This window comes from Cervus elaphus, chromosome 2, assembly GCF_910594005.1.
Source record: "Cervus elaphus chromosome 2, mCerEla1.1, whole genome shotgun sequence".
Classification (NCBI taxonomy): domain Eukaryota; kingdom Metazoa; phylum Chordata; class Mammalia; order Artiodactyla; family Cervidae; genus Cervus; species Cervus elaphus.
This window is the reverse complement of record NC_057816.1, coordinates 36,129,013-36,153,101: the sequence shown is the minus strand read 5'-3', so window position 1 is coordinate 36,153,101 and position 24,089 is coordinate 36,129,013. Positions and strand designations below refer to the sequence as shown.

The following is a 24,089-nucleotide window of genomic DNA, read 5'->3' as shown; positions in this document are numbered from 1 at the left end:
ACATATGCACTTAGCCCAGCTGGGTGTTGTCTCAGTAAAAATTAGTAAGATACAGTCTATCCTTGCAGTGCTTATGGTTTAATGGGGAAGGGTGATATAAACTGATCATTTCAATATGCTATGGTAATAATGAAAACAGCTAGTGTTTTTGAGTTCTTACTGCTTGTTAAGTACTATTCTAACCACTTTGCATATATTATTTGATCCTCATAACAAAATATTAAGGTCAATATTATTTTTCTCCCTAGAGTGTAGACAGGGTTAGTAGAGTAGAGAGTGAATAAATTGTCCAAAGTTACACAGCTGGAAGGCGGTAGGCTGGAATTTGGATGCAAAAGTTCTGACTCTGAAACTTATACTATTAACTCTATGACAAATTGCTCTAAGACTTCTTAGACTACTACTCAGGAATCAAAAAGAAGGAATCTGCCAACAACATGGATGGACTTGGAGGGTATTATGCTTAGTGAAATAAATCAGACAGAGAAAGACAAATACTGTATAATATGTATATCCAGAAAAATAAAACAAACTAGTAAGTATAAAGAAGAAGAAAAGACTCACAGATACAGAGAACAAACTAGTAATTACCAGTGGGGAGAGAGAAGGGGTGAGGGGAGCCAGTGAGGGCTAGGGGATTAAGAGGTGCAATGACTTTGTATAAATAAGTTAGTAATACAAGGGTATATTGGACAGCACAGGGAATATAGCTAATGTTTTATAATAATCATAAATGGAGTATAACCTTTTAAAGAAAAAACTTTTTGTAAAACTTAAACTCTGACTGACATAGGCCTAACTCCCATAAAAGCATTATACAACACTTAGAGCTCAGTATCGTCATTTAGGTGGAGTCATAAAAATCTTAGTTGCATAGGTCAGCCCCTTCTTGCATCTAGTATTTGGATATTCAGCCTAGCCTTTTTCTCAGGTCGTTAATTTATTTCAACAAAGCATCACCATAGAGGCTGCATTAAAATTACCCAGGATGATTGGCTAGCCTTTGACTTGTTAGTTCAGAGCCCTGCCATGATATGATATAATGGTGTATAAAATACATGGACAGCATATGGAGTTCTCACCCTAACACATGATTAAATTTGAAATATGACCCCAAATAGCCTTTCTTTTCCTGAACCTTTCTAGATACAGGGTAATTTTAAAGGACAGTAAGCAGACCAAAAGTGGATAAAAATGATGCACACTAAAAAAGCAGACACTGAAGACAGCCAGCTGGTTCCGACTTTGATGGACACATTGATGTCCGGGACCAGGGATCATGAAAGTCAAAGGCTACCAATTAATAGCTTAACTGAGAAATATGAGAAAAATACAGGTTAATAAAAGTTAAATATGTCAGGAAATTAAGGCTGAGCCATGCTGCTACAGAGATTTACCTAGATGTTCCTGTTACAGTGATTTTGTCCTTCATCGAATGACTTATGTTTGTAACCATTTTATTACTTGATAGCACTATCACAATTTTAAATAAATCTTTTCAGCAGTAATTAGCTTGAAAAGGCAAAATAATTTGTGTTAAGAATTTAAAATTTCTTTCAAAACCTGATAATGAAATATAATTTTGACAAAATATTTTGAGGTCCTAAATTGCTACCATAGGGTTGTAGTAATAATACCAATGGCCACATGAAAGCCAGAAGACCTAGCTAGCACTGCTAAAGAAGTGTTAGCATTTACTTTACAATTTTTTTTTAGTTTAGAAATTTTTTTTGAAATTTGTTTTTTGTTCGAAAACACCAGTTTAATACAGACAGTGGCAGAAGGTGCCTTTACATATCACTCTGTGAGGTATAACTCTCAGTGACCTCAATTGTTTTTCTAAATTAATTTTGCTCATTTTTGTTTTCAGTATTCTTGTGGATGTATATAAGGTGTAGTAAGAGCTAGTAATCCATTGGTTCTGTTTGCAGAAGAACTTCATACATAGTTAAACATGATGTCATCTTATATCAGTTGTGTCCAAGGTTTCAAATAGAAAATTAATCAATCTGTTACCAACCATAATTTTTTATCCAGTTATGGAACTAACACAATGTTTTAGAAATTAATTCTATTAAAAGGGAAATTCCTGCTATTATTTTGAATTTTTCTATAAATTCAGTTAAGAAGTTAAACATGAAGATAAAAATTTTTCTGCAGTGATGTTTCGTATAAAGTTCCTTTGAGCATCACTAAACTACTAAGTTCGTAAACCTGGGGACTAGATTCCAATGGTCACTAAATTATTAAATTTAAAACCTTAAGGAAAAAGGTATGTACTCACAACTGGTGTTGGTACACAATTTGTCAGCTTTTGTTAGAAAGCGATACTATGTACATCACAATGTTGAAGTATTTAAACTTTTGTAAATATGGCAGCTTGATCAGATTAAAAAAAGCTGATAAAAGTATAAACTGGGGGTGTCAAAACTTAAAATGTTTACATATAAATCAACAATGATAATTTTATATTAAGTTGGAATTATAAAACTTAAGTTGGAATTAAGTCGGAAATATAAAAACTTGAGGGGACGTTTGTTTTTTAAATTGAATATCCTATTTTAACTGTGTATGTTTATACTTTTGGCTAGAATGTAAGAAAGATAAAAAAAAAAGCCTAAAATTTAAAGGTTTAAATTTGACAAAACATTAAAAACAATTATAAAGATTACTTATATGGTGATGTTTTTCTTGTAACTATGACAGTACAAAGTCTTTAAGTGGAGGCAAAAATAACTGAATATATTTGAGCAAATATATTTATACATTTCAATTAGCAAAATTTTAAAACTAGAACATCTACTTAGCAGAACTTTCTTTCAGTTGACTGTGTAACTTGGCACCCACAGAAAGAATATTTTTCAATGAAATTTGTTATATTATAAATAGATAAATGTTAAATAAACATAATGTTATATTAATATTTAAACAAAAATATTAACATAAGTTGAAATACTATAAAATGCAATGATAAAGATTGTAGGAAAGTTTATGACAAAGTTTCAATTAATAAGATTATCTTATTAAAAAGCATTCTCTCAGTAGCACTGAAACATATGTTATTACCATATCTAAAATAAATAGCTAGTGGGAGGCTGCCGTATAACACAAGGCGCTCAACCTGAGCTGTGACAACCTTAAGGGCGAGATGATGTGGGGGAAGGGAGGGAGTCTCAAGAGAGAGGGGACACGTGTGTACCAAGGGCTGATTCGCACTGTTGTGTGGCAGAAACCAACTAACATTGTAAAGCAGTTATCGTCCAATTAAAAAGAAAAAAAATCCCTTTTATTCCAGAAAGATATCTATTGCAGAGTATTAAAAATAGATGTGATTAAGAAAATGATTAAAATATATGAATATATGTCAAGGTAATTATCCCTTTGCCATTACTACTATTTAGGTAAGAAACTTAAGGGAGTTTGAAATATATATTTGCTTTAATTTATATGAATCTATCATATTTTAGAAACATTTAGTTATGAAAATGGCTTACAAGTCAAATATGAAATTGTATCACACTTCTTACAAAATAGTTTGCTTTGGCAGAGAGATTACAGGGTTATACTAGGTGTCGAAAAGAGAAGGTGCTTAGGAACTGAGGCAAAGATTTCAACATATTCTGGGATATTTTATGATAGTTTCATGTACATTTGAAGTGAAAATTTCACACTTTCTGAAAATGTGGGGATATTTTGCTGAGGCTAAAACATGTTTTCCTTTCACTTATATTTTATAGAAATCTTCCTTATTTCTCACTAAACATATGTTCTCACAATTCAGCGAGTCTAGGCTAGACCCATTTTGGAATAAACCTAGAATTATTATTTAATATGGAATCTGTCCTCTAATCTTTTTTTTAAAAAAATGAAATATAGCTAATTTACAGTGTTGTATTAGTTTCAGGCATACAGCAAAGTGATTATATATATATTGATATTCTTTTTCAGATTCTTTTTCATTAGAGGTTTTTATAAGATATTGAATGTAGTTCCCTGAGCTCTACAGTCGGACCTTGGTTGTTATCTGTCCTCCAATCTTACAGGACTTGATAGAAATCAAAGGAGCAGGGAGAGATAGCATTCTACTTCAAACAATAACACACCCCACACTGTAATATGCCATTGCACAGGAAAGAGACTTGGATATATTGTTTTTGGCAACTGGCTTCTGTCCTCAGCTGAGTCCTGTTTTCAAAGTTTGGAGTCATTCCTAACTCGGGGTCAGCAGGTGGAAGGTCTTTGAGACCCTGATAAGGAAAGATCATGAAGTTGGAAGGCAAAGGGTACATCTGAGAATCCCCAGTACTCTCCTAACACAATCTCCCTGGTGAACCTAACAGGTGCTAAGTCCTTGGGAGATGTGTGGAAGTCTCTGGAATGCCTGATCATTTAGGTGACAAATCAAGACACAGCACATTTGAGGGAGAATCATCTGGAGATGGTATGTGTCACTTTTGAGACTGACGCATGGCAGGAACAAATTACTGCAATAGTACATTTTGTGAAGTGCTTTACAATATACAAAGCAGGATCTGTTTATAATCCTATGAATCTGGAAAGTAACTTTAAAACTATAGGGCCACAAAGAGGTGGACATGACTGAAGTGACTTAGCATGCACACACTTCTACCTGCACCTAGATCCACACCTTTTGTGTATTAACTACTATTTTTCAATAAGTTGTCTAATACTGGATTTACCAGATAAATATGTATTTTTTCAGAAAAGTCTAGTATATTCATTAGGTTGACTTTGAACCTAGATGTTTCATATAGTCAATGCTCTTTCTTCTATACTAAGGTAGGCATTAGATATAAAACTCAGAATCTTTACATGTTTTCAACAAAATGTAGCTATTTTATCTCAAAAATCATCCTGTCAATCAATGTGTTTTGTTTTTCTCCATGATAGCAAATAACCAGCTTGACTTTTTCCCTCACTGATTTGAATAAATTGGATTTAAATAAATTTGAATACATTGGAGTGGTTTTCAATCACAACTTTATTTTGTCAATAGATGCTCTTATTTTAAAAATTTTCAGTAAACAAGAGCATATGATTTGGGCTCAAACACAAAGGTAACTGCTTTGTGGATAAAAGGGAATTATCTGATTTAAATAGATGTGTGGATATAATTAAAACATTATATTAGTGCATTTACATAGCTACAGAGTTTTTGCATCAATATTTTTAACCTCAAGTTTGTAAGTAATTATGTGTAATTGGTTTAGCTTCTATTAAAATAATTAATTACCATGATGCAATTTTGAATGTGTGTGTGTGTTTGGCATTAATTTTTAGCAATTAGCTTCCTCATAGATTCTATCAGCATTATAACTTGAGTTTTCCTTCCACAAAATTCCTAATAACACAGGTTTAGGAGCTGTAGCTCTGTTGTTTGAATTACTCTGTTAGATGGTGAGCACCACAATTTACAGCTGAAACAGCTGATAAACTCTAATCTGGACCACACTGAAATATATCTTTTAAACATCTAATATCAAAATATAATTGACCTATTGAATTATTACGCTGTACACCTGAAAAAATATATCAATTTTATCTCAAAAAATGGGGGGGGGGGGGCAGGAGGGTATGTTTTAGGGCAATAGAAATATTCTATACCATGATTGTCTTGGTGATTCTGCCACTGTAACTGTATACATCTGTCAAAACTCATTGAATTATACACTTAAAATTGGAGAAACTTATATGCATTGTATCTCTATGAAATTTTAAAAAGATGAATATTTTAGGCATTCAAAAATAATGAACAAAAATTAATGAAAATCCTTAGAAAGTAAAATTTCCCCCTTCAAAACTGATATAATAATGATAATTCCAACTGACTATTACAGATTGACAGAATAGAATAAATCACTCTTGGTTTTGTGCCCTAACTGTGCTCGTATAGTCTTTTGTCTTTCCTAATTTTACATGCCAATTTCCTGTTAGGAGTCTACAGTAACCTTTAGAGTGGTTTGGCTCAGGTTTATCTCCATGTGTTTAACCATAGCAGAGGTCATGGCCACACTTTTTTACACATAACATTAAAGACTGCATTTCCTTCTTGATGGCAAATAATTGTTTCCATTTTTTTTCATTTTACCTAATTTCCTTCCTATTCTTTTTTTCCTCCATTTCCTTCATATTTTATTTGACCATCAACCTTTTTTTGCGAAATGGAAGTGAGAAATAGATTTAAGGGACTAGATCTGATAGACAGAGAGCCTGATGAACTATGGACGGAGGTTCGTGACATTGTAGAGGAGACAGGGATCAGGGCCATCCCCATGGAAAAGAAATGCAAAAGGCAAAATGGTTGTCTGAGGAGGCCTTACAAAAAGCTGTGAAACAAAGAGAAGCGAAAAGCAAAGGAAAAAAGGAAAGATATTCCCATTTGAATGCAAAGTTCCAAAGAATAGCCAGGAGAGATAAGAAAGCCTTCCTCAGCGATCAATGCAAAGAAATAGAGGAAAACAACAGAATGGGAAAGACTAGAGATCTCTTCAAGAAAATTAGAGATACCAAGGGAACATTTCATGCAAAGATGTGCACAATAAAGGACAGAAATGGTATGGAACTAACAGAAGCATAAGATATTAAGAAGAGGTGGCAAGAATACACAGAAGAACTACACAAAAAAGATCTTCATGACCCAGATAATCACAATGGTGAGATCATTCACCTAGAGCCAGACATCCTGGAATGTGAAGTCAAGTGGGCCTTAGAAAGCATCACTACGAAGAAAGCTAGTGGATGTGATGGAATTCCAGTTGAGCTATTTCAAATCCTGAAAGATGATGCTGTGAAAGTGCTGCACTCAATATGCCAGCAAATTTGGAAAACTCCGCAGCGGCCACAGGACTGGAAAAGGTCAGTTTTCATTCCAATCCCTAAGAAAGGCAATCCCAAAGAATGCTCAAACTACCACACAATTGCACTCATCTCACACGCTAGTAAGGTAATGCTCAAAATTCTCCAAGCCAGGCTTCAGCTATACGTGAACTGAGAACTTCCAGATGTTCAAGCTGGTTTTAGAAAAGGCAGAGGAACCAGAGCAAATTGCCAATATCCGCTGGATCATCAAAAAAGCAAGAGAGTTCCAGGAAAACATTTATTTCTGCTTTATTGACTACGCCAAAGCCTTCGACTGTGTGGATCACAATAAACTGTGGAAAATTCTGAAGGAGACGGGAATACCAGACCACCTGACCTGCCTCTTGAGAAACCTGTATGCATGTCAGGAAGCAACAGTTAGAACTGGACATGGAACAACAGACTGGTTCCAAATAGGAAAAGGAGTACGTCAAGGCTGTATATTGTCACCCTGCTTATTTAACTTATATGCAGAGTACATCACAAGAAACGCTGGGCTGGAAGAAGAACAAGCTGGAATCAAGATTGCTGGGAGAAATATCAATAACCCAGATATGCAGAGGACACCACTGAGAGGGTAACAGGCAGGAAGGCCAGGGGCCTCCAAATGGAGGGAATAGGCTGCAAGTGCCAGACATTTTTACCTCTTTTAAGCAGCAGGAGGAAACAAACCAGGGATATTTTTTTTTCCCTTCTCTATACAAATTTAAAAGAAGGTTTCTCTTAAAATGCTGTGTTGCCATGACACCTGGTTTCACCTGAAGCTAACTACTCTCAAACCTTAAGTTAACCAATACACTTCTTTTTCTTATGGAAATGTTGTCTTAAGCTATGTTAATGTGCTATGCATTTACCCCGGACTCTAAATTCCACCAAATGGCCTAACCTACTTACTCAGATATTGTTCCCCTAATCTATGTAAATGAAACTATTTTTTGGTAATCTGCTCTTCTACAAGATTCAAGTCAATCATTTTATGGCCAGGGATGAATTATCTGGTGCCATTCTAAATTCTAAGACATTCCTTTCTTTTCATTAACAGACTGTGAGTGACTATATAACTTACAGCTAAAGACTAGCAGGGGGGATATTATTTCTGCCCCCTTCTGATGCCTATGTCAGAAGCTTTCTCTATCTCCTTTATACTTTAATAAAACTTTATTACACAAAAGCTCTGAGCGATCCAGCCTCATCTCTGGCCCCGGATTGAATTTGTCTCCTCCGGAGGCCAAGAATCCCAGGGTCTTATCATTCAGCAACAACCTTTCACCACCCTTATGGCAGAAAGTGAAGAGGAACTAAAAAGCCTCTTGATGAAAGTGAAAGAGGAGAGTGAAAAAGTTGGCTTAAAGCTCAACATTCAGAAAATTAAGATCATGGCATCTGGTCCCATCACCTCATGGGAAATAGATGGGGAGACAGTGGAAACAGTGTCAGACTTTATTTTTTTGGGCTCCAAAATCACTGCAGATGGTGACTGCAGCCATGAAATTAAAAGACGCTTATTCCTTGGAAGGAAAGTTATGACCAACCTAGACAGCATATTAAAAAGCAGAGACATTACTTTGCCAACAAAGGTCCGTCTGGTCAAGGCTACGGTTTTTCCAGTGGTCATGTATGGATGTGAGAGTTGGACTGTGAAGAAAACTAAGCACCAAAGGATTGATGCTTTTGAACTGTGGTGTTGGAGAAGACTCTTGAGAGTCCCTTGGACTGCAAGGAGATCCAATCAGTCCATCCTAAAGATCAGTCCTGGGTATTCACTGGAAGGACTGATGCTGAAGCTGAAACTCCAGTACTTTGGCCACCTCATGCAAAGAGTTGACTTGTTGGAAAAGACCCTGGTGCTGGGAGGGATTGGGGGCAGGAGGAGAAGGGGACGACAGAGGATGAGATGGCTGGATGGCATCACCCACTCAATGGGCATGAGTCTGAGTGAACTCTGGGAGTTTGTGATGGACAGGGAGGCCTGGCGTGCTGCGATTCATGGGGTCGCAAAGAGTCAGACACGACTGAGCGACTGAACTGAACTGAACTGTATGGAGGACTTTCAGAAAAATATCCTATATTTGGGAATTTGCAGCTTGAGCTGAATGAAGGTATAAAACCAATCTTTCAGTTCTTTTCAACCCATGCATGTGCATACACACATGTACAACACACACATACACACTATGCCACACCACACCATATCATACCAAGTTTAACAAAAAAGAAAAAAAGTTGATTACCTCAGTTTCCATTTTTTACATTAAATTTGCCCTATAAAGATTCAAGGTAAGAGAAATGTCAAGATTCCCAACTCAAAAACTCTTATTAGTCATACATAAATATGGATATTTATATATTTGTATAATATCAAATATTAGGGATAATTATTTTATCCCTATATATATGTAATTCTCCATTAGCTATCACCACTTTCCTACTTAGCCACACTTTTCAGTGTTCCTTGAAATGTTCTCTCCACTATCGGTTGAACACTCTCATGATTTCTTTTATAATTTTTGTGTTTCTTGTTACATTTTTAGTCCTCTTCCTATGCTATTTTGTTTGGTTTAATATAGCAAAAAAGTAAAGGTAAACAGCTCTCCTGACCTTCAGACTCAAGTGTCTTAGTTCCACTTTTTACTTATTTTTGTAAAATTCACTCTAATTCTCTAGGTGTCTTGTCTTTGTCCTTACACTCAGAATGGTAACCCCGTCTACCTCACTCTGAAGATGTGAAGATGAGATCAGGCAATGGACTTGGCACCAGTGAGTGAACCGACTTCAGACACGCCTTCCTTCCACTGTGCGGTCTTGCCTTTTTCATAGATTTAGCTGTTAGCTGTTCCCGTATGCTCAGTCGTGTCTGATTCTTTGTGACCCCATGGACTGTAGCCCGCCAGGTTCCTCTGTCCATGGGATTTCTCAGGCAAGCATACTGGAGTGGGTTGCCATGCCCCTCCTCCAGGGGATCTTCCTAACCCAGGGATTGAACCCATGTCTCTTGCATCTCCTGCATTGGCAGGTAAATCCTTGACCATTGTACCACCTCCACCTGGAAAGCCTCTTTCATAAATTAGTACCCTTTTTAATGTGGGACATCTACATTAACTCTATTGTGGTAAAACTACCTTTGACTCAGCAAATATTCACTGGGGCTTCATTCTGTGCCAGCTGCTAGTTTAGATGTTGAGGCTATAGCAGTGAACAAAGAAAAAAGTCTGTTTTGCTTCTGTTGAAAAACAAAATGCAACTGAGTAAAATGTAAAGATCACATTGGCTTCATTCAGTGATTCATGAATTAGGCAGCATACAGTCTAGCAGATAGAAGGGAACTCAGAAGAGAGGTACAAGGCAAGGCATTTTACAGGCAGAGGGGAGAGGAAAAAGGAAGAGAACTAGGTGAAAGCAGAGGGATTATTGCAGAGTCACTTTCCTTACAGAGGATGGGACAGGTGTATCAGGCAGATTACCTAACCATGGCTAATCACGAGATTTCTGATTGACTGGTAAGATTCCACTTCTGGGACTGCTGAAACTGTAATTGAGTCTTGGCTTGGTAACATGGGTTTTAGCATAAATAACTCCATTTGGAAACTCTTATCTTTAGCACTTGGAGCATCAAAGTAGAAGTAAAGAAGCAACAGTGAATATGTAGCAAAATAAAAAGATAATTCCATGTAGTGATAAGTGCTATGTGAACACTGTAGCAGGGTGATGTGATAGAGATAGCCTAGAAGCAGAGCTAGAATACTACCCTCAGGTACTGACAATACTGTAGTGTAACCTAAAGTTAATCTTTGGAAAAATTTTCATTGTTGTTTGTTAATTAAATCTTTTATTCCCTTTAACTTATTAAAGCTGAATGCTGGCATAGTGTTAGATTTTTTTAAATTGTTGTTTATTGACATTTCTATATAGGATTAGGAAAGTGCACTTAAAACATTCTCTAAGATTGATCGTCTCGTTCCCATTAAAACTCTTCTATTAAAACTCTCAGATTTCCTATTTATACTTTTGGAAAACTGTAACTGGCAAAATGCCTAGCATGAAACAAATATATGACAAAGATTCGTTTCCTTCATTGTACGTCCTTAAATTTCATGGGTCTCTAACATTTTTTATTCATTCATTTTCACAGGTCCCTAACATTCTGTGATATATAATGACAACCCCTATCTAACACACGAATCCATCCTAAAAATCCTTTTAATTCCAAAATCATGCTCACTCATAGCCATTCAATCTGTTTTAATATATGTACTGATAAAAGAAACCACATTTCTTATAACTTCTATTAGTGGTCCATTGAGTCTTGTTTGAGACTAGAAATAGGCAAAGCATCATATAGATTAGAATTCTTATTAATTGAAGTAGGATATAGTATTAATATATTATTATTAGAATGTATACTGTATTATGAACATAAAGTATTATATTATTAAAATTCTAATTGAAATGATGTTACAGGTTTGTATTATTGCTTTCCAATTCTTTATGTGATATTTTCCACTAGTTAAAGAGACAAGCATTTCTGATGGGATTAATGGTGAAACATAAGTGAGAAGCTAAGGAGAAAAGAAACTCACTTCTTTGTGAAAATCTATTGTTTTAGTAACGGCTGTATTTGAAAACCCTGACAGCCAGTTCCGTTATTTGAGAACATTTATTCCCATATGTTCTGCTGTCCCACAGCATAAAAATTACCTATTGGAAGACTTATTGCTTCAGGCAATAATGAGACCATAAATCTGTTAGCCTCCGTTAAGGTCCCTGGAAATACACGAGAACTTTTGGGACTGTTGTTTCCCTGAAAAGTGTAAAATCATCATTTTTGTTGATATTCATTTAAATCAGGCAAGCTTCTCCACTTGGGGCAGAATTGTTTTGATAGCAACTAAATCATGAGGTCTCCCATCCACAGCGGTTGGGACACTTTGATTGAATAAAGCAATTATGTTCCAGAAATAAGAGTGCTTGACAAAGAGCATCCAGAATGCCTATTAGATGGAGTTTGCATTTGGAGATCACTGCACCCTAGGCAAGCAATGATACTCTGACCACTGGATTTCTAACTGGGGAACCTCTAGAAGAGATTATGTGGAAGAGAGACACTGGTGGTGTACATGTCTCCTTGCTGCTTCTTAATTTCTCTAAGGGCAGCATTTTTCCCTTTATTAAATGGGAAAACTTACAACTCCACAAGCAGGAATAGAAATATAGGGAATTAAATTGATTTATAATGTTGCACCATATTGGAAACAGCATTTGACTTGGAACTAGAATACCTGGGCTCAGATTAGCTTTCTAACCTAAATGAGCTATGGGATACTCTGGCTTGTCTAAGCCTGCTTACTCATCTATGAAAAAAATGAAAGTAATAGTCACCTTTTACCAATGGGAGAATTGCTAGATCACTGCTCATTGTTTCTTTTGTATCCAGACTCTGAAACCAGTACAGGAAGCCTAAGAATACATCTTCCTTTAGATACTGCCTAGCCTATGTTTATTACAATTTTGAATCTGCTTTTAATTTTCTGTCCTTTTGAGTGTTTCTTTACCAATAGTTGTTTATAAAATATTGCAAAGAATGCTCAAAGCCCCTCTTTAGTCTTATTTCAGATAGGCTCATTTAATTTTAAAGATATTCTGTTACTAGTCATGACAGAGGTACAAGTGGTGATAAATGAAGGAAGCAGTAAACACGAGTTTATAAAGTCAGAAGAGATTTGACATTTATTGAGTATCTACCATATGTGGGCCTCTTTTAACTCTTCCTTGATGGCTCAGATGGTAAAGCGTTTGTCTACAATGCAGGAGACCCAGGTTTGATCCCTGGGTCGGGAAGATCCCCTGGAGAAGGAAATGGCTACCCACTCCAATACTATTGTCTGGAAAATCCCATGGACAGAGGAGCCTGGTAGGCTACAGTCCATGGGGTCGCAAAGAGTCAGACACGACTGAGCCACTTCACTTTCACTTTCACTTTCTAGCTCTTTACTAGTGGCTCAGCTGGTAAAGAATCTGCCTGCAATGCAGGAGACCTGGGTTCAATCCCTGGGTTGGGAAGATACCCTGGAGAAGGGAATGGTAACTCACTCCAGCATTCTTGCCTGGAGAATCCCATGGACAGAGGCACCTGGCAGGTTGTAGTCCATGAGGTCACAAAAAGTTTGACACAATTGAATGACTATCAAAGATTAGGTGACTCTTCTAAAGTAAGACATATACATTTGATGGGTGAATTTGAATTCAAGTTTTTCTGAAGCCGAAGTTCAGGCCTATTATATTATACCAGGCTGTTCAATGGGAATGGCAATTTCATGGCCCTTTGTAATTACATTTACTTTTTATGGCTCCCTTTATTAATTCAGATGACTTTGTATTCTTTTATTCCTCAGGGTAGCAGTCAACTAGACTGCTAATCTCTTCTCTAGATCTGAATGAACCATTCCTTCTTTATTCCTACTCCCAAGCCTGTGGTTCATCAAAATGGTGCAAAGTAAAATACTGGAAATAGGGCAGACCTCATCAGACCTTTGGTTCTGGCATTTACTAACTGTAAAGTTTGGGATCACTTGCTGAATCAATTGTTGTGCAGTTTTCTTATCCATAAACCTCTGATAGTATTTAGCTTTCAAGAGTTTTCACCAATATTAAATGAAATAGTGTGCATAAATTATTTATAAGTGTTGGGAGTATGCCCAAATGGGAACATATCCAGGTATGAGAAGTTGCCCTTGTTTAATTTTAACATAAAAAAATTATGGAATTTAATTCCTCTCTTCCATAGTTATCACTTGGTTCTGAGAGAAATTTGGATGGCTCATTGACAAGATGATCTTAACTATATCTTGGTCATTACATGTTTGAGATGTGTTATTTCAGTCTTGTGATAGAGATTGAAGCTTGAATTTACAAAATTTAAAAATGTCTTCCTTAGATGCACATAAATTCCCTAAGAAAACAATGTGAAAGTGAAAGTTTAGTAAGCTTTTATTCTTCCTCAAGACTGTATGGTTAAAGTCTCCACAATTAGGTTAAAAGTTAATTCCACAAATAATGAGTCCCCTTGAAATGGACAAGATTGGGACAACATCTATATTGGCTTCATCTGCTATTCCAAATACTTTATATATCAGTTAGGATCCAGACAGGTTATACCAAACAAGTTATTTTAGCAGAGAAATTTTAACATATACAATTGGATAGACTAGTATGGTAAACTAACAGGGCAAAAATGGAACACATACTAGGGAAAACTGAGGTTTGTCCAAGCCCCAATTTTTTGATCTTTGAAAAGAAAGTATTAATAGCTACTCTGTTCTCGTTGGAGGGCTGCTTATTGGCTTCTTATGTATTAAGTATCTGAAATCTTTATTTATGTTTCTGGGAGTCCACACATGAATACCTCTTACTTTGTACAGGTCATAAAAACAGCCTACATCCATTACCTCTTTGAATCAGCTTCCAGTTTTCTGTTTTCTAAATGCCTTTTCATGAGATAACATAGAGGTAATAAATGAATGAGGCAACTACCACCTCTAAGACTTGTGAAACAATGGGAAAGGTTTAGGATTATTGGGACTTTAAAGCTTATGACATATTTCTGAGGCTGAAATGCTTCCTAGTTGTTAGTCTTTAATGATTTGAAAATTGCCTGCTTACCCTCATAGAATTGTTTTGTGAAAACTGTTACTTTTTAGGAAGTTAAAAAAGAGCAAGAGTTGGAGTAGGCATGGAAAATTTTACAAAGGAGAAGAACTTGAAGTGGGAAAATTTATAAAGAGAGAATTAAGGGTGGACAAGTAAGAGCAAAACTGTGGGACTGGGAGTGAGCATGATGTGGGGGAGATGGAAAGAGATGGATATGGTTAAAATAAGATTGAGTCAACTGAGTGCAAACAAATTAGGGGAGGGTTGAAAACCCCAATACCTTTCACATCTTGGGGTCCATGAACTACAAGAGATGTCCAAGAGGGAATATGGTTGGTCTACATAACTTACATGTCTTAGTTTTACTGGCTTGATGGAAGTTAACTAATCAGTCTGGGTCATGTGGACACAGGATCATAGGAGATTGTCTTAATAGGCTATGAACGTGTTAGTTGCTTGGCCATGTCTGACTCTTCGTGACCCCATGGACTGTAGGCTCCTCTGTCCATTGGAATCTCTAGGCAAGAATACTGGAGTGGGTTGCATTTCCTTCTCCAGGGGATCTTCCCAACACAGGGATAAAATCCAGGTCTCCCACACTGTGGGTAGATTATTTACCATTTGAGGCACCAGGGAAGCCCGTTAACAGGCTATACAGAAGACTGGCCATTCACTGGACGAACCTGTGGTGCAGCGCGAGGGATTCTGGGTTAGGGGACTGCAAATTTTGCTTAATCTTTTATCTATGTCGCCAAGGGTGGAAGTATAAAGTTTCATATTTTACTAGTCTCCTTTTGTCCGAGAAATAAATGATTATCACTTTGACTGGATAAAAATCCAAACAAAAATTCACTGAAATGACCACATAGGGGAAATCTGTATGTTTAAGAGGTAGCTTCTAATTATTTAATAGTCAGACTTAATTATTTAGAGTTTCCATGGTGGCTCAGTTGGTAAAGAATCCACCTGCAATACAGGAGACCCGAGTTCTTTTGATCCCTGGGTCAGGAAGATCCTCTGGAGAAGGAAATGGCAACCCACTCCGGTATTCTTGCCTGGGAAATTCCATGGACAGAGGAGCCTGGTGGGCTATAGTCCTAAATTATATTTCCATGTCCCAGCTACCTCGCCAACCAGAGAGGATAAGTGGCCTAAAAGTAGCTCCGGGTATTATAAAGATCACTCAGGCTTGGTTCATCTGTCAGTGCACTCAGGGTAGAATCTTAGAAGCTTAAGGGGCTCAGTGGCTAAAGAAGGACACTTTTCTATGCATTCTTTATTGAATCCTTTTTAAAGATAGTGTATCTAGTGAGCAATGTTATTCTTCATATAATTCATAAGTTTAAATATCAACTGTATAAATCAAAATCCCTTAAACATTTAGATATTAAATATAAAATTAGATCTCAAAATAATTCAATAAAGTCATAAATCTAGCATATCAAATTATTTTAAATGCTCAAAATACCTTATTTACACCAAACATTACAGTTATTAAAAATTATTAGCATATCTACTTCAAAACATTAATCCTGTGGGTCTATTATCTATATACTCATATGATTTTATATATTCCTGGGGTTATGGTTTTATTCATTTATGCACAGTAATTTTATCAGCCTGAAAATCAAACATAAACTAGCTGATACTTCAGATTTTATTTCATCAACCTATTCATTCCTCATTGTGTCAAGGGATCTGGTTACATCTAGTAGATTGAAACCTAAGTCAGGGTTTATTGGGCTGGGTCTCTTCTCAGATGAAAATTTACGTGTTAAATAAGAGGCATTGTACTTTCCAAGTTTACACTTTAGAGTGTGGTACTGATCGAGCTTTGCTCCCATGCCATTTGATATATTGGTTACAGAGTGATCCACCTCCAATTCTTTTTACTTGAATGTGCCCTATTATCATTTCATGATTAGTAGGATATCCAGAAGTTTCATGCCTCAGGAGATTAGGGACTGAGTTTATATACACAACTTTCCATTAGGGTTACGCGCATCATCTATCATTTTGTCACAGGTTGTTGGATTCTATGTGACTTACTCACTGTTCTCTGAAATCACCCCTTTGGTTAAACATATAAAAATGCATACAGTAATTTTTAAATATGACATGTATTTACATGAAATCACCATTTCCCTATTTATGAGCCTCATTAAATACTTATCATGGTTTAGTATACTCACCTTACTTAAATTTTCACACTCTAAATTTTATCTTAAAGTTTATATACTTAATTACAATCTCATGTTTTTTCACATATGCAATTCAATTTTATTAATTATAACTATTTTTTAGACATACAAATTATTACAGTGTATCTATTAGAAACCACATTTAGTTACATCCTTTGCCTTTTAAGATACCACTCAGAAAATTTTAAAAGCACCTTTGATTTCTGACAACAACAAGCTATTTCATCTCAATTTTTTCCCCTATTTCAATGGAAGAGATCATCTCCAAAAAGTCTCAATTCCTTTGAATGGAATATACTTTTAAAGATCAATTTCAGGATACTATAAAAATGTACTCTATTCTACATATGCCAGGCATTACTGAGAGTTCTAGAAAACAGTGATCATTAAGATCATGAGTTCATACTGATTTTCTAGTTTAACCACAAAATTAGTATTATTTTTCAAAAACTTACTCTAATATGAATATATACTTCAACATGGTTAGGTGAAAATTCACTGTGTTCTCTCTGTTATCTTCTAGGCTCAGAATACTGCTTTTGCCAGCACACCGTGAACAAAGCCATCCCACTGGGACTGATTCCCAGTCACTAAGCTCATAATCCCATATAAAAATCAAAGTAAAGAGGTCAGCATGAATGGGCACTTGCCCATGCAGACAGACATAAGAACGGAAGCTAGAGTGAAACAGAAGTCTATTTGGTGAGTAAGAAATCAAAATGAGCATAATGAGTTCTCTTAGATCTTTCAGGACAACACGTATTCATGAACCCACAGCAGAGCAGGTTGTACCTATTGAAGTACCATAGATAAGTGCATGGAAGTAAGACTACAAACTTTTAGACACATCTAGAATGAGTACTGCCAAAATTGGCAGAGGAAGCAAGAGTCAGTAGCCAAGAGGAGCTGATAGATACTTGAAAATGTTAACAATGAAAATGTGTAAAAGGGAAAAAAAAAAAAGTACAGTATAATTCAAAACATAAGGCAGATAACCAACAAGGATCAACTACATAGCACAGGGGACTATACTCAGTATTTTATAAAAACCTATAAGGAAAAAGAATCTGAGAAAAACAGATATGCTTGTATAACTGAGTCACTTTGCTTCGCACCTGAAGCTAACACAATATTGTAAATCAACTCTAATTTAATAACAAAAAAGGAAGAGAGACAGACAAGAAGACAAAATGTGATTCAACAATTCCTCTATAGCCTGGCCCCAACACAAGAAACATGTTTATCCTAGCACTTAGGGAAAAAGTCCTTAAATGAGTCTGCATGATCAAGAAGAAATCTAGTTATAAGGTACATGTGAATGGAATCTTAAAGATCTTGCAGTTTATCATATTTTGCTGAAAGTATGCCACCCACTTTAAAAATCCAGGGAGAACAAAAACATGTTCTGGACAAGTCACATTTATTAAAAAGTCCCATCATTATTGTTTTTTTCATTTCAGATGCATGAGGTTATCACAACAATAAAATTGACATCTAGGGGAAAATTGAAAGATATGAAAGTTGCTAAACTGTGACCAAGAAGTAGATAGGCCCACTTAATATCATTTTTAAGTTATTTATTCAATGATTAAGGTAATTATCAATTATCACTTTTTTATTTGTTCATTGGCATTTATTCACTTGTATAAATAAGGCATGAGGTATTTCTTTAATGAGCTCACAAGTTGGGAAGGATGAATTCAATGATGAATGCTCCATCATAGGTTGGATAACAGGCGAAAGGCACAAACATATACCTGTTTTGTAAAAAGAATGAATAAATTACTAAAAATGGTAAATGAGTTAGACCAAGTTTCACAGAATAGTGGATATTTGAGTTGTAACTTGAAAAAAAACTTAGGAGCCAGTAAGGCAAAAAGGAAGGAGAATTCCAGAGACGAAAAGAAACTATGGCACAGTGGAGTGAATGTAAGTTTTGATTTGAATGAGTAGTTCTGTGTATAGAAAAAGGGAAAAGAAGCTGCAGAGGAAGACAGGAGCAAGGGTTAGGAGTCTTAGCAGAATATACTGATGATCAATAGTTAAAAACGATCCAAACTCCTAAATTTTCCAATGATATAGGCCATAGAGCCAAGACAAAAGGACTAAATATTTACACAGTGTTCACCTCGTGGATGACAGAGAGGTGTCGATGTGTCGTAACTTTATCTGTTAGATGAAGCAATTGTTGCCCAGATTCAAGGGAGATATTCAACTTTGTATGGTGAGAGGATGACCCATAAAGATCGTTCAGATCATCTGAGACTGCCACCAATTTACCACTAGTGTACCCACCACCACTGCCTGGGGGTTCTTGAGAGTTTAGAACAATTATTTTATTTTTTTCATACAAATTTAAGGATTTGATAGGGATTACATTGAGTCTGTAGATTGCCTTGCAATCCCTATCAGTTACCAATGGCATTTTTCACAGAGCTAGAACAAAAAAATTTTAAATCTGTATGGAAACACAAAAACCCTGAATAGCCAAAGCAAGCCTGAGGAAGAGAGCTTGAGGAATCAGGCTCCCTGACTTCATACAATACTACAGTCATCTAAACATATGATACTAGCACAAAACAGAAATGTAGATCATGGAACAGGTTAGAAAACTCAGAAATAGGCCCACGCACCTATGGTCAATTAATCTGTGACAAAGGAGGCAAGAATAGACAATGGAGAAAAGAGTCTCTTCAATAAGTAGTGCTAGGAAAATTGGACAGATACATGTAAAAAACATAAAATTAGAACGTTCTTTAGCACCATACAAAAAATAAACTCAAAATGGATAAGACACCTAAATATAAGGCCAGACACTAAAACACCTAGAGGAAAACATAGGCAGAACACTCTGTCACATAAACCACATATCTTTTTGCGATTAACTGCCGTATCTTTTTTGATCCACCTCCTAGACTAATGATAATAAAAGCAAAAATAAGCAAACTGGGCCAAATTAAACTTTAAATCTTCACAGCAAAGGAACCATGAGCAAAACAAAAAGACCACCCATGGAATGGAAGGAAATATTTGCAAATAAAGCTACTGACAAGGGATTAATCTCCAAAATATACAAACAGCACATGAAGCTCTATATCAAAAAAGAAGACATACAGATGGCCAATAGGCAAATTAAAAAATGTCCAGCATTGCTAAATATTAGAGATAAGCAAATCAAAATGGCAATGAGTTATCAGCTCACATCAGTCAGAATGGCCATCATCAAAAAGTGTAAAAACAATAAATGCTGGAGAGGGTGTAGAGAAAAGGTAACCCTCCTACACTGTTGGTGGGAATATAAATTGGTACAATGACTATGGAAAACAATACGGAGGCTCCTGAAAAAATTAAAAATAGAGCTACCATATGATCCAGCAGTCACACTCCTAAGCATATACGCTGTGAAAACCGTAATTCAAAACAATACATGTAGCCAATGTCCTTTGCAGCTCTATTTATAATGGCCAGGATATGGAAGCAACCAAGATGTCCATTGACAGAGGAATGTATAAAGAAGATGTGGTACATATACACAATGGAATATTATTCATAAAAAATGAAACAATGCCATTTACAGCAACATGGATAGACCTACAGATTATCATACTAATTGAAGTAAGTCAAACAGAGAAACAAAAATGTCATATGCTATCACTCATATGTGGAATCTTATTTTTTAAGTGATACAAATGAGCTTATTTACAAAACAGAGCCTTACAGTTATCAAAACAAACTTATGGTCACCAAAGGGACATGTGAAGGGGAGGGATAAATCAGGAGCTTGGGATGAACATACACACACTACTATATATAAGATAGATAACCAACAACGACCTACTATATATCACAGGAAATGCGAATCAATATTCTGTGATAACCTATATAAGAATCTGAAAAAGAATGAATGTATTTATATATGTATAACTGGATCACCTTACTGTATATCTGGAATTAACACAGCATTGTAAATCAATATGTGAATTTCACCCTTAATGCTTCCCACTGTCATTTATTACAGTCAATCATCTGGTTGCAACATTCCAGGATTAAGCCTCTCTGATTTTCCTTTCTACATGTACAGCACTTACTGTTTGAGTCACTTGTAAATCAAACAACTAAGTATCATTTTTCTATATGTGTGTGTGTGACTGTTTAAAAACACTACAAGCGTGGTTTAGAAATGGACCTTGGTTAAGCTTCATTTCATCCTTTTTGTCTTCTCAGATTCTTGAACCTTCTGCCTATGCTGTCACAGCTGGGAGCAGCAAGGAGTCTGAGAAAATGGGTTTGAACATCTCATAGTTGGCTCATTCTTTACTCTAGGTAGACCACATCTGTGTTACCTGTATGTCCTCGTGGATAACTTTGGCATAAATGTGTCTTAGTCCATTCAGGCCACTATAACAGAAAGTATCAAAAAGACTTGGTGGCTTATAAATAACAGAACTTTTTTCTCACAAATCTGGAGGCTAGAAAGTCCAACAGGAAGTCACTGGCAGATTCAGTGTCTAGTGCTGGCATATTTCCTGACTCATAAATGACTATTTTCATGGTATTCTATGGCAGAAGGGAGGAGGGGTCTCTTGGAAAAGGGTATAATCCCATTCATGAGTGCTTCACTCTTATGACTTAATCACCGCAAAGGTCCCACCTCCTAATGCCAACAGAAGGTTGGTTATTGGGGTTATTTTTCAACACATGAATTTTGAAAAGACATAAACATTCAGTTTATAGCATGTGGAAAACACAGTTCTCCACCCAAGAGCATAATGGAAGACAGTAACTATGACGGTGGAGTAGAAAGACCCTGAGCTCACCTCCTCTCATGAGCACATAAAAATCACAGCTCTCTGCAAAGCAGCCATTGATAAAAAAACAAAACAAAACTGGAACTACCAGAAAAGATTTTCTACAACTAAAGACATAAACAAGGAACCACAATGAGACAAGTAGGAAAGGCAGAACTGTGATAGAATCAAATCCCATATGCCCCAGATGGGTAACCCACAAACTGGAGAACAGTAATATTGCAGAGGTTCTCCCACCAGAGTGAGAGTTCTAAGCCCCACATCAGGCTCTCAAGCCCCAGGGTCCAGCACCTGGAAGATGAGCCCCCAGAGCATTTGACTTTGAAGGCTCAGTTCAGTTCAGTCGCTCAGTCGTGTCTGACTCTTTGCGACCCCATGAATCGCAGCATGCCAGGCCTCCCTATCTATCACCAACTCCTGGAGTCTACTCAAACTCATGTCCATCGAGTCGGTGATGCCATCCAGCCATCTCATCCTCTGTTGTCCCCTTCTCCTCCTGCCCCCAATCCCTCCCAGCATCAGGGTCTTTTCCAATGAGTCAGCTCTTTGCATGAGGTGGCCAAAGTACTGGAGTTTCAGCTTCAGCATCAGTCCTTCCAATGAACACCCAGGACTTATCTCCTTCAGGATGGACTGATTGGATCTCCTTGCAGTCCAAGGGACTCTCAGGCATCTTCTCCAACACCACAGTTCAAAAGCATCAATTTTTCGGCACTCAGTTTTCTTCACAGTCCAACTCTCACATCCATACATGACCACTGGAAAACCATAGCCTTGACTAGATGGACCTTTGTTGGCAAAGTAATGTCTCTGCTTTTTAATATGCTGTCTAGGTTGGTCAGAACTTTCCTTCCAAGGAGTAGGCATCTTTTAATTTCATGGCTGCAATCACCATCTGCAGTGATTTTGGAGCCCCCCAAAAATAAAGTCTGACACTGTTTCCACTGTTTCCCCGTCTGTTTGTCATGAAGTGATGGAACTGGATGCCATGATCTTAGTTTTCTGAAGTTAGTGGGGCTTAACTGTAGGAGCCTCAGAATGGTGGGGGGGTGGGCAGGAAATAGAGACTTCACTCTTAAGTAACTCACACAAAATCTCAGGTGTATCAGAACCAGGGCAAAAGTAGTACTTTGATAGGCGTGTAGGCCAGATCTACCAGCTGGTCTTAGAGAGGCTCCTGAAGAAGCAGGGGACAGCTGTGGCTCACTCTGGTGGCACAGAGACTGATGTCAGACATTCAGCCATGTGAATGCTGCTGTTGGCAGGTGACATCTTAGCTCATTAGCTCCAGACCTGAATTTACCCAACAGCCTGCAAGTGACAGTACTGGGACACTTCAGGCCAAATAATGCATTGGGCAGGGATACAGCCCAACCCGTCAGCAGACAAGCTGCCTGAAGAGCCCACAGCTGTCTCTGGGCTTGGACTCACTCAGACATAGCCTAGCCCAGACCTAGCTTCACTTACCTGTAGACAGGCAAACGTCCTTCCCACCAGGAAGTCTAAACAAGCCTCTAGACAAACCTTACCCAGGAGGAGGCAGATAGCAGAAGCAAGAAAACTATGATCCCACAACACAGGCCAGACACTATTCTGGGACCAGCTGGGCTCTGGCCCTCACAGGACAATGCAACCTTTGGGACACTCCAGACCACATACCCAACTGTGATGGGAACTGCTGCCTACAACAGTGATCTGAAACAAGCTCTGGGATCCCTGGGTCCTCAGTAAGATTCTAGGAACCAGCTCTGCCTGCCGGTAGACTAGTACTAACCTCAGTATCTCACTCCAGTGGGTGGGCAGTAGGCAGGCAACAGCCCGAGTCTTCAGAATCCTCATTCTACCTACCAGTGAGCTAGCACGAATCTCAGGAACCCCTAGGATTTGGCATCCAGCCACCTCAGAACAGGCCCAGTGGACAGCAGCCAGTAGCATTCATAAAAGTCAGGGTGTGGCAACCAACCAGGGTCCTGACTATGCAGACAAGCCTACCAAGCCACCTACAGAGTCAGCCCACCACAGTAGCACGACCCTTGCAGCTCTCTTAAGGGGAACCCCTAGAGCATATAGTTTAGGTGATGAGAGGGGAATACACCGCTGGGATACATAAGATACATCCTACAGAGGGCCACTTCTCCAAGGTTGAGAATGTAACTAACCTACCACAGACATAAAAATACAAATATAAGTAACTTAGACAAAAGGAGGAAGTAGAGGAATATTTTCCAGATGAAGGAACAAGATTAAAAACCTAGAAAAAGAACTAAGTGAAGTGGAGATAGGCAATCTATCCAGAGTTCAGAGTAATGATCTTTCAGTTCAGTTCAGTTCAGTTCAGTCACTCAGTCATGTCTGACTCTTTGTGACCCCATGAACCTTAGCACACCAGGCCTCCCTGTCCATCATCAACTCCCAGAGTCCACCCAAACCCATGTCCATTGAGTCAGTGATGCCATCCAACCATCTCATCCTCTGTCGTCCCCTTCTTCTCCTGCCCTCAATCTTTCCCAGCATCAGGGTCTTTTCAAATGAGTCAGTTCTTCACATCAGGTGGCCA

The 24,089-nt window shown here is 37.3% G+C and overlaps 1 long non-coding RNA gene across 1 annotated transcript in view; it reads left to right on the top strand.

The window, feature by feature from the left end:
* The window catches only part of LOC122676486, a 233,972-nt gene extending 212,132 nt beyond the window's left edge, over positions 1 to 21,840 (top strand). Inside the window, exons 3-5 of the long non-coding RNA XR_006335595.1 lie at positions 9,544 to 9,636; positions 17,248 to 17,426; positions 20,949 to 21,840. This is a non-coding gene — a long non-coding RNA (uncharacterized LOC122676486). The remainder of the gene's footprint in view (positions 1 to 9,543; positions 9,637 to 17,247; positions 17,427 to 20,948) is intronic.
* The last annotated feature ends 2,249 nt before the right edge of the window (positions 21,841 to 24,089 follow it).